The 12,066-nt window shown below is 42.7% G+C and overlaps 1 non-coding gene across 1 annotated transcript; it reads right to left on the bottom strand.

Annotated features, from left to right (window-relative positions):
* Positions 1-10,442: 10,442 nt before the first annotated feature.
* On the bottom strand, positions 10,443-10,549 carry LOC114109285 (U6 spliceosomal RNA). Its single transcript, XR_003585958.2, has one exon. It is a non-coding gene; the product is annotated as a U6 spliceosomal RNA (small nuclear RNA).
* Positions 10,550-12,066: the final 1,517 nt, after the last annotated feature.

Here is a 12,066-nt window from a genome sequence, read left to right as displayed (position 1 = left end):
GCTTTCTCTGCATCAGTTGAGATGGTCACGTGGTTTTTGCCCTTCGTTCTGTTGATGTGTGATCTTTGTATGTTGGATCATCCTTTCATCCCAGGAACGGGTTCTAAGTGGTCATGGTACATAATCTCTTTTTTTTTGGCTGCTCTGGGTCCTCATTGCTTTAAGAGGGCTTTCTCTAGTTGTGGTGAGATGGGGCTACTCTCCACAGCAGTCCCCGGGCTTCTCAACACGGTGGCTTCTCTTGTTGCAGAGCACAGCCTCTAGCGGACGGGCCCAGTAGTTGTGGCACACAGATGAGCGGATCAGGGATCGAACCCATGTCCCCTGCTTTGGCAGGCAGGTTCTTATCCGCTGCACTATCAGGGAAGTCTGGTACAGAATCTTTTTAATGTGCTGCTGAATTCGGTCTGCTGATATTTTGTTGAGGATTTTTGCATCAGCCTTCATCTGGGGTATTGATCCATGGTTTTCTTTTATTGCAGTGTCTTCGGCTTTAATATGAGGGTAATGCTGGCCTCATAGAATGAGTTTGGGAGTGTTTCTTCCTCTTCACATCCTGTTGAAAGATGATGCCTAAAGCTCAACTTCTCTGTATGCTGGCGCCAATTCAAATCTTGGAGACAAGAGTTTTGGATAAAGTAGAAAAGAGTAGCTTTATAGCTTTGCCAGGCAAAGGGGATCATAGTGGGCTAAGGCCCTCAAAACCAAGTATCCCAGCTTGGGGAAGACAGTGACAGGTTTTATAGTCATTGTTCAAAGAGGGCATGATCAGCTCATGGACATTCTTCTGATGGATTGGTGGCGAGGTAAGTAGGAGCCCACGTCATCAACCATCAGGTCCAACTGGTCTGGCGTCTACATATTATGGCCTACTATAATTAATTGTTACTTCTTCCACCTGGAGAAGATTTCAATATCTGCAGAATAGCTCAAAGATATTGTGTGTATCTATTGATGGGGCAACAGAACTTTGCCCCAAGGCTGCTCTTGGCTGTTTCTCCCTGGTCTCACATCCCCTCCCTTCCCTAACTAACAACTGCTTGAATCTGCCCATTGGAACTCAGGAAAGGTCATGGAGGATGAATGAATGTTGTTTCCTATAGTCAAAGACATGGGGGACAGAGAAAGGCCTTGTGCCCAGGAGCCCCACAGGGCGCTGCATAGTATCAAAGAGTTTGAGGAGGATTGGTTCTGGTTCTCTAAATATCTGATGGAATTCTCCAGTGAAGCCGTCTGGTCCTGGGTTTTTTCCTTGGGAGGTTTTGTTTACTAATTCAATCTCCTTACACTAGTTATATGTCTGTTCAGATTTCCTATTTCTTCATGACCCAAGTGTGTATTTCTAGGAATTTATCTGTCTTTTTTCTAGGTTATCCAATTGTTGGTACACAACTGTTCATAATATTCTCTTATAATCATTTTTATTTCTACTGAGTCTGAGGGCTCTAGAGCCTGTGTTCCAGAGCCCATGGAACTGGAGAAAGCCGGCATTCCGCAATGAAGATCCAGTGCAGCCAAAATAAAAATAAATAATAAAAAGAAATTACAAAAAGAAAAACAATAGAAAAGAATCAACATAATTAAGAGTTGGTTTTAGAAAAGATCAACAAACCCTTAGCTAGATTCACAAGAAAAAAAGGGAGAGGACACTCAAAAAACCGAAAACAGAAATGAAAGAGGAGACATTAGAAACTTGGTAACCAGTTTGATGAAAAAGTGAAAGAGAGGCATCTTAGTATGTTGTTCAGTCTGTATGCTAGTGAAACAATCCCTATTAAAAAGCCTCTACACAGAGACTTCCCTGGTGGTCCAGCGGTTAAGAATTCACTTTGCAATGCAAGGGACCTGGGTTCGATCCCTGGTTGGAGAACTGTGATGCCACCTGCTACAGGGCAACTAAGCCGATACTTTGTAACAAGAGCCTGTATGAAGAGCCTTAGCATTGCAACCAGAGCCTGTGCGTGCGTGTGTGCCCAGTCATGTCTGACTCTTTGTGACCCCGTGGGCTGTAGCCTGCCAGGCTCCTCTGTTCATGGGATTTTCCAGGCAGGAATACTGGAGCGGGTTGCTATTTCCTCCTCCAGGGGATCTTCCAGACCCAGGGATGGAACCCAAGTCTCTTGTATCTTCTGCATTGGCAGGCAGATTCTTTACCAGTAGCGCCACCAGGCAAGCCCCTAACGAAGGCCCAGCACAACCAAAATAACAGCGGAATAAAATAAAATCACAACCCTCCCCATAGCACTTCCCATTATCCTTTAAAAAAAAAAAAGGGTGTGGGGAGAGAGAGAAGCCTTTATGCAAAAAAGATGTTGACATCTAAAGTCCACTGTTACTTTTGACAGAAAAAAAATTGGGAGCATCCTGAACTGTTTTGAGGTGTGTTTCCTGGGGTAAAGCCTGGAGATCTGTGGGACTAATTTATCTTAGCAGAAACCTGACATGGGGAGGCCACAATTACCAACTTCTGATGGCAGAAGAAGCCGTCTGAGGAAGATGGGACAAGGAGTGTAAGATCTTTGAGGACCAGAGACAGGCTTACTTCAGGAGGCCCCATCCCAGGTCACGTGAAGCATATTAAAATGCATCTGTATCCATAATTAAATATAATTTATGTCTAACCCCTGTGTAAGGATTGCATTGCAATAGTCTGCTGGACAAATATTACATTTTGTAGACAGTTAAACATTTATCACTCGTGACTGTACCTTTTTTAGATTTTGAAGTCCATCCTTTTTGTTTGCTTGTTGTTCATGTTTTAGGTTGCAAACATTTGACTGGGCCTCAACTCTGTGCCACAAGATCTGGTGGGTGCAGCAGCGTGGGGCATGTCAAGGCCAGCGAATGACAGTTTCAGGAGCCTGGACAGGGAGCTCTCTACCCATGAGAGAGCTGCCTCCACCAAAAGAGTTTCCTGTTCCTGGAAATAATTTCCATTTAGGACAACTAAGGTCTATTTCGGAGAAGGCAATGGCACCCCACTCCAGTACTCTTGCCTGGAAAATCCCATGGACAGAGGAGCCTGGTGGGCTGCAGTCCATGGCGTCGCGAAGAGTCGGACACAACTGAGCGACTTCACTTTGACTTTTCACTTTCATGCATTGGAGAAGGAAATGGCAACCCACTCCAGTGTTCTTGCCTGGAGAATCCCAGGGACGGGGGAGCCTGGTGGGCTGCCGTCTATGGGGTCGCAAGAGTCGGACACAACTGAAGCGACTTAGCAGCAGCAGCAAGGTCTATTTAGCACCTAGTACATGCCAGGCACTGTCCTGCCATCAGAAATGCTGCAGGGAGGATTTCTGGCTTTAATAGGAAGCAGGAAATCATGGTCTCTGGAGTCTCTTCCCAGTTTAATGATTTCATGGGCATGAAGACCTGGCTAGCAGCTGCCACTCATCCTGAGATTCCTGGACTGGGAGCATCAGTCCGGAACTTATTAGAAATGTGAATCTCAGGCCCCACTCCAGGCCTACTGATTCAGAACTTACATTTTCACAAAATGTAAGGTGATTCCCAGGTGATTCCCACATACATTGCCTTTTTTTAAAAAAAAACTGTGATTAACCTGTGTCACAATGTTTTATTCCGTGGGCTGGGAGCTGAGGCTCAGATGGGTGAGATGACTTGCCCATGCTTCACAGAGGGCTGCCCTGCACTCCTGACCCGAGAATGCCAAGGTCCAGGGCCTGGAAGCCCTCAGGGTGATGTGGAGCAAGCGACAGGGGTGTGGTGGATCTAGCGGGGACTGAAGCCAGTGGGCGTTCAACACTGGCCCTCGTGGAGCTGGCCGTCCTGGGAGTGCTAGACAAACGCCCATGTGACTCTGAGATAAGCTGGGAGGTCTGGAAACCTCGCCTGGCTGCGGGGTGGCCATGGAGGTGGCAAAGGTTGTGTCATCTCCCGGTAGGGAAGTTTTGCCATTGTAAGGATGCTCCTGGGCTTCAGCCCGGGTCTCCGGCCTGCAAGACCTCTGTAAGGACTCCCCCCTGATCTGCTTTATAGTGGCTCTTTTCAACGTTTCTGGCTATTGATTTTTACATATTTTTCATCTTTTATTTATTTATTTGGCCGCATCAGGTCTTAGTGGCAGCATGAGGGATCTTCAGTTGTGGCACGTGGGATCTAGTTCCCTGTGTGCATGCTCAGTCATGTCCAGCTCTTTGTGACCCCAGGGACTGTAGCCCACCAGGCTCCTCTGTCCATGAATTCTCCAGGCAAGAATACTGGAGTGGGTTGCCATTTCCTTCTCCACGAGATCTTCCTGACCCAGGGATCGAACCTGGGTCTCCTACATTGGCAGGAGGATTCTTTACCACTGTGCCACCTGACCAGGGATCACACCTGGGCCCCGTGCATTGGGACCTCAGCGTCCTGGTCACTGCACCACCAGTGAAATCCTTCAATATTGACTTTTAGTATATTAGCCTGTTCTTTTGTCTTATTTTAGTGTATATCTATTTTAATTCTTTTATTCTTTAGTGTATATACTTTATTGTTTTGGTTTGTATTATCCCCCATTATTTTTCCTTTCTAAATGATCTCATTGTACCTTCCATCCTTTCAACATTTTATGCCTTCTGGTTTCCTTTCAGATCTTCTCTTTAATTATCTGTGTTTATTGTTATATTTCCCTTCAACTTAAAAAATCATATTTTTCTGACTCGAAAAGCATCTTGTATTTTTATTGCTAAAGGTTGGGAAAATATAGGAAAGGGTATAAAGAAAAAAATTAAAATATCCCATTAAGCTCTTTTCTAGGGATAACCACTGTTGTTTTCTTCTTTTCAACTACTTCTTCTGTTCATAAACACATAGACATTGCTTTAACCCTGTGTCTACGATATGTGTTATAAATATTTTTCCTTATTTGATGTTTGTTGAAAAAAGCCTTCATTTTTTTAAACAGTAAAAGTGGCATATGTTTGATGTAAAAATATCAGGAAATACTAATAGGTCTACAACAAAAATGCAGTACCTTCCTCCCTCCATCTCTGGGAAACCAGCCTGAGACAACCACCAAGAAACTGTTAGGCAATCATCCTTCTAGACTTTGAAAATGCCTTTTCATGTTCAGGTATTTTTCTCTCTTTTTTTTTTTTTTCCGCTAAGCTGCATGGCGTATGGGGGCTTCCCTGGTGGCTCAGTGGTAAACAATCTGCCTGCCGAGCAGGAGACTGAGGGTTCCATCCCTGGGTCAGGAAGATACCCTAGCGGAGGAACTGTTAACTCACTCCAGTATTCTTGCCTGGGAAACCCCATGGACAGAGGAGCCTGGAGGGCTGTAGTTCATGGGGTGGCAGAGAGCTGGACACAACTGAGTGGCTAAACAACCACTATGGCATATGGGATCTTAGCTCTCTTACCAAGGACTGAACCTGCGCCCACTGCAGTGAAAGCACGGAGGCTTAACCCCTCGACCATTAGGGAAGCCCCTTGTGTGCAATATTTGTACTAGAGATACTGTTCTGCCTTTTGCTTTTCCACTCAAAGGCACATGAAGGGCATCTTTCAACATCAGCCCTGAGCAGTGTGGAGGTGGGGTTTTGAAGGGACCACAGCCAGGAGACCCTGGAAGGCTGTACTTGCCAATCACTTGAAAGGTTCCCAAAGTAGTTTGCACACAAGAATCAGCAGCTGAATGAGGATCAAAGTACCATTCATTTCACTGTTAGCTGAGCACGTGCCTGACACCAGAGAGGGCTGGGTCTGAGAAACTGCACAAAATATGTGTCCTGATGCTTCCGTCTTGTGAAGCAATTCTTTTGTACTGCAGTTAGCACATGGCAGGTGCCTTTCAGCCAGCATGACTAGGTTTCACCCCCATGAGCTGGGCTTTGAGAAGGTGGCTTCCCCTGCCTCCTGGTTCCTCCTCAAGAGAGGTACTAGTGCAGGCAGCTGTCGAGGGTGGGGCTGTGCCTGCCTGAGCAGAAGTTTTCTGGATCTCTTGGATTCCGCTGTAATGATAATAACATCCAACAGAGTTCTAAGTATGCTTCACATATACTAAACTTGGTTATTCTCCATGCATTCTAAGTCATCTCCAGCTGTTAGCGACCCCATGTGCTACAGCACACCAGGCTTCCCTGTTCTTCACTGTCTCTCTGAGTTTGCTCAAACTCATGTCCATTGACTCAGAGATGCCATCCAACCATCTCATCCTCTGTCGCTGTCTTCTCTTGCCCCCAGTCTTTCCCAGCATCAGGGTCTTTTCCAATGAATCGTCTCTTCACATCAGATGGCCAAACTATTGGAGCTTCAGCTTCAGCATCAGTCCTTCCAATGAATATTCAGGGTTGATTTCCTTTAGGATTGACTGCTTTGATCTCCTTGCTGTCCAAGGAACTATTTTTGGATAACAATATTTTACAGAGGAGAAAACAGAGGCACAGAGTGGTTAACTAACTTTGTCGAAGGTCACAGGGCTAGATGTCAAACCTGGATTTGAAAGCAGGCAGTCTAAAACCTGTGTTCTTAACTAATATGCTACTCTACTTCACCTACTAGTTCCTAGTGGCTTCTGGTTATTTGAGACTTCCCTGGTGGCTCAGATGGTAAAGGAATCTGCCTGCAATGCAGGAGACCTGGGTTTGATCCCTGGGTTGGGAAGATTCCCTGCAGAAGGGAATGGCTAACCACTCCAGTATTCTGGCCCGGAGAATTCCATGGACTGTATTGTCCGTAGGGTCAAAAAGAGTCTCGGACATGACTGAGCGACTTTCACTTTCACTTTCTAGTATTCTTGTCTAGAGAACCCCATGGACAGAGGAACCTGGCAGGCTACAGTCCTTGGGGGTCACAAAGAGTCGGACACGACTGAGGGGCTAACACTTTCACTTCACTTCCTGGTTGTTTACATCGTCCAGATCTAGCATCTGGGTTCACGGGATCACTTCTTCCTTTGGCAGGACACCATATTGCTGCAGTGTCCTCTGGTTATACAGCGACGACTAAACATTGCCTGGGCGTCCCAGGTGGCACTAGTGAAGAACCCGCCTGCCAATGCAGGAGACTTAAGAGACTTGGATTCCATCCCACAGTCGGGAAGATGCCCTGGAGGAGGAAATGGCAACCCACTCCAGTGTTCTTGCCTGGAGAATCCCAAGGACATAGGAGCCGACATAGGCAGACTGCAGTCGATGGGGTCACAAAGAGTCGGATGTGACTGAGCAGCAGCAGTTTAGTGTGGATACTGTCTGTCGCAGCCACACCGTAACCATGTGAGCATGCATCTCATTTGCCTTCTGGGTCAGGAGGCCGAGGACAATTGGAACTGGCAGGCCAGGTCATGCTTGTCACAGTGTCTCTCGGGACTCGGCGGCAGATATCTGAAAGGGAAAGTAAGGGAATCTGAAGCGTAAGGGGATCTGAAGAAGATCAACTATTCTTTTATCTATCTAATGAATCTATTTTTTAATTCATTCAAAATATACTCATTGAGCTCAAACTCTATATCAAGCAAAATTCTAGATGTCTCAAATACATCATTCAACAAAACAAAAGTGCTAGATTTACTGGAACATATTTTGGTAGAAGACACAAAAATTTTAAAGCTACACATTAATTAATATATTCGTAATGTGGTATGTTAGTTATAAAAGCAATGAAAAATGGAAAAGAGACGGTGAGTTAAGAAGTGAGGAGAGAAACAGTGGAATATTTTATAGCAGGGAACAAAAGCTACCTTTCACATATTAATGTTGCTGAATCTCAGATAATTAATATTAAGCTGAGAAAACATGATGCAATATGATACCATATCCAAAATTCAACATAAGTTATGAAAAAAAGTGTATTTATCTTGATAAAAGATTCGTAAAAGTATTAGGAAAGCATGAAATGAAAATAATTGTGGTGAGTGAGAGAATTAGAAGGAACTTCCAGTGAATGTCAGTAATATACTTTCTTTATTTGTGTGGTAAACTAATGAATTCTCATTTTATGATTGCTTTTAGAAATTATATGTCATTTTTGATAATTCCTGAAAGCACATTCTTTTAGACCACGGCACATCATGCAATCAGAAGGAGTAATTCATGAGCATCTAGGTTCTCTCCTCTTTCTGTCTCCTTTCAAAGATGCAGCGCCTAAATTCCTCTCCCTCACCAAGCTCTCCGTTTCCCAGGCTGTCTTTCGTGTCTTCCAATGAAGTTATTATGCATTCCACATCCACATTTCCTGTTAAATTTATGCCTAGGTATTTTACAGCTGTTATCATTGTGAGCTCACGGTGTTTAAAAATATAGTTCTTACACTTTAATGTTTTTATCTTGTCAAATCTGTCAACCTGTTCCTTTGTGCTTGCCTACTTTGATACTAGTCTTAGAAAAGCCTTCTCCACTCCAAGATTATGGAACTGTTTGCTTATATTTTCTTTCAAACCATTATGCTTTTACTTAGTATGATTAAAAGGTTTTTGTTCACATTTAAATCATGTAAGGGTTTATTTAGCATCTGGTATGAGGTAGAGCTCAACTTTAGATTCCAAACGGTTAGCCAGTGGAACCAATTCACTGTATTGAATTACCCATCTTTCCCCCATTGATTTGAAATTCCACATTTATCACACATGCAGTTCTTATATTTATTGAATCTCTTTTTCAGTTTTCTCTTCTGTTCTATTGATCTGCTATTCCCCAACCAATACTACAAAATGACTTTATTTCTTATTAGAAAAGCAATAAAGGCTTATTACAGAAAGATCAGAAAATACACAGACACGAAAAAACAAAAAAACACCTGTGACTGTATCCAGGGAACTACCATTTTATTTGGTGTTTATCATTCCAAAGCATTTAATTTATATAAGTATATATTGATAAAGTAAACTTAAGACCATGTCATATACACAGTTTTGTAAACTTTTTCAGTTTATGATGCTCCAGGAATGTTTCTTTGCCAGCAGGTACCCTTCTTTTTTAAACTTAAATATATATATATTCATTTATTTATTTGGCTATTCCAGCTCTTCATTACAGCATGCAGGATCTTTAGCTGTGGTGTAAGGAATCTAGTTCCGTGACCAGGGGTTGAACCCAGGCCCCCTGTATTGGGAGTATGGAGTTTGTTTTTTTTTTACCTAGTGGATAATTGTTTTACAACATTGTGTTGGTTTCTGCTGTACAACAACGTGAATTAGCTGGAAGAATATATATATATATATATCTCCTCCCTCTTTGAGCCTCCCTCCCACCCCCAGGAGCCTGGAGTCTTAGCCAGTGGACCATCAGGGAAGTCCCTTTTTAAAACTATTTTTTTTTTTCTGTAAAATATAACATTTGTACAAAGAGTACGCAAAGTGAATGTTTTTAGCTCAGTGATTTATCATGAAATAAACACTCACGTAACTGCTATTCAAGTTAAAAAACACATGTCAGCACCCTGGAAGCCCATCTTGTTTGCTTTTAATCACCGCTTCCTTCCTCACAAAGATAACTTCTAACCTCCTGGCTTTTCTTCCCCCAGAACTTTACCATGTGAACGTTAATCACCAAACAATACAGTTTCATTTTGTTTTTGTTTGTTTTTGGCTGCGTGGTTTGTGGGCTCTTAGTTCCCTGACCAGGGATTGAACCTGTGCTGCCTGCAGTCCTAACCACTGGGCTGCCAGAGAATTCTCCAGTATATAGTTTAGTCTTAGCTAATTTTTGGACTCTATAGAAATGGAAGTATGCGGTCTGTGAGCTCATTTGTGACTGGCTTCTTTCACTCAGTGTTATTTTTGTAGTAGCCCTCCATGTTGTGGCAGTAGTTCAATCATTTCTACAGATGTATACTATTCCGCTATACTATTCCGCTATACAGCCATATGACAATTTATTTATAAATTCTACTTTCTATGCAAATTTGGACCGCTCCAAGTTTTGAACTATTACAAACAGGGCTACAGTCATTTTTTGTGTCATATACCTTTTGGTGTATGTGTGTACATTTTTCTGTTGGTTATTTACCTGGGAGTGGAACAACTAGTCATCAGGGTTACTTACATACATACAGCTTTCCTACCTACTGAAACAGCTTTTCAAATGAGTGTACCTTCCCATCAGCTGAGAATTGTAGTGGCTTTATGATTTTAAGGTTTTTTAATTAAAAATTTTTCAGCTTTATTAAGGTATAGTTGATCCAAAGTATATATATTTAAGGTGTACGATTTGATGTTTTAATATGTTTACATCGTGAAATGATCATCACAGTCAAGCTAATTAACCTATCCATCAGCTCACATACTATAATGTGGGAAGAGGAAAAATATTTTTTTCATCCCCTAAAGTTTTGATGACCATGAAAGTTTGGGATACCCTACTGCTGGAGTCCAGCTCCAGCCGCCAGGGGATCAGCCTGAAGGGATGAGTGGTGGTGGTGGGAAATGGTGTAGCCTCGGACTTGAGGTACGGGACTACATGTTTATTTCAAGCATCAGGTTCTCTTCTATACTTTTTTTTTTTTTTAATGTGGAACGCTTCATGAATTTGCATGTCATCCTTGCACAGGGCCCATGCTAACCTTCTCTGTATCGTTCCAATTTTAGTATATGTGCTGCTGAAGCGAGCACATACTTTTTCTAATGCATTAGGTCAGAGGTTTGACATATTCAGTTCCCCCTTACCCAGATTATTGTCTCATCGTTGCCCTTCAAACAGCGTTCCTGCTTCAGGATTCTCTCAGAGTCGTGTTTACTTGTGATTAAATTGTAACTCATGCTGATGTCTGGGCTGTATACCACATTCCTCAGTTTATTTCTCATCTTTCTAAATCCTGCTTGCCCCTAGTATCCTAAGCTCATTATCTCCTAAAAGGGTTTCTAACTATTCTTAATTATTCCTAATCCTAAACTCAGAAAATTTCCTTTGCCATAAACATTTTCCTCACAAACAGGTCTCAGATAACAATCCTTCCCAAGGCCTCAAGCTGTGGCCTACATGCTCATCCTAGGACATTCTTTGTAAAAATCCTTGAACAAATGTCAATGGTTACTTTATAGATTATTTTCTGGGCACAACTGCAGAAGGCTTTGTGCTTTCTCATGCTTCTCTCAAGAACAATAAGCACCTTAACATTCTTTCCAGCCAACTCAACTGAAGAAAGGAATAAAAAAGTCAGAATCACAAGAGCTAACCCCTTCATCCGGGTCCGTGCCTGCGGAATGAGGAGAGGGGGCTGGGGCCGTGCCTCCATTTTGTCAGTAATGCCTAACCTGGCTCCCAACACCCTACTCATTCTGGAAACTACTAATGAGATCCTGGGACAACAAGTAAAATCTGGCAAAAAGGTAATAATTCTTACCATGCCAGCCTTCTGCATTTCTATCTGTGGTGTCTGTTTGAGAAAGGAGGGCAAGAATTTTTCTTTGTCTTCTTTCTCTCCAAACATAGATCAATAGGAGAAAACATTTGTGTAGACTACTTCTTTTGGTTTGGGCAGCTTTGATTATTTGATATCAATCCAATTCTCTCCCAAGGGAGGATTTAATTTTTTTTTGTTTTTGTCTTTGTCTTTGGTCTTATTTGTCATAATGAAAAGAATCATAAGATAAAACATAAACATAGGTCCTATAAGCCTACCACCTGAGCTGGCCTCAAAAGTAGGTGAGTTTAATTTTCACTGGACTGTCCTCTGTTTGGATGAACTATGTGGTGAGTCATCAACTTTCTAAAATAGTTATTTATTTGTATTTATTTATTTGGTTGAACTGGGTCTTGAGTTGTGGCATGTGGAATCTCTCAGCAGCCGTGAACTCTAAGTTGTGGAATATGAGATATCTAGTTCCCTGACCAGGGAATGAACCCGGGCTTCCTGCATTGGGAACACAGAATCTTAGCCTCTAGACCACCAGCAAAGTCCTTTATCATGCCTAATTAACCTAGGAGAAGGGAAATACCCAAATCTTGCAGGCTCTAGCCTTCCACCTGGGAGAAGAGAAATCCCTAACTCCTGTGCACTCTAGCCATACCGTCCCAGGTAAGGCTGGTGTGGAGATGAAGAAGCACTTATGTATGAAGTTGATAGTTCAGACGCGCTGGCTCACTAAAACACTCAGACTTAATCATAAGACTATAGAATGCTTCTCCT

Source organism: Ovis aries, chromosome 18 (genome assembly GCF_016772045.2).
Source record: "Ovis aries strain OAR_USU_Benz2616 breed Rambouillet chromosome 18, ARS-UI_Ramb_v3.0, whole genome shotgun sequence".
Taxonomy (NCBI): Eukaryota; Metazoa; Chordata; class Mammalia; order Artiodactyla; family Bovidae; genus Ovis; species Ovis aries.
Note: the sequence above shows the minus strand (reverse complement) of the source record. Positions and strands in the feature narration are given on the sequence as shown.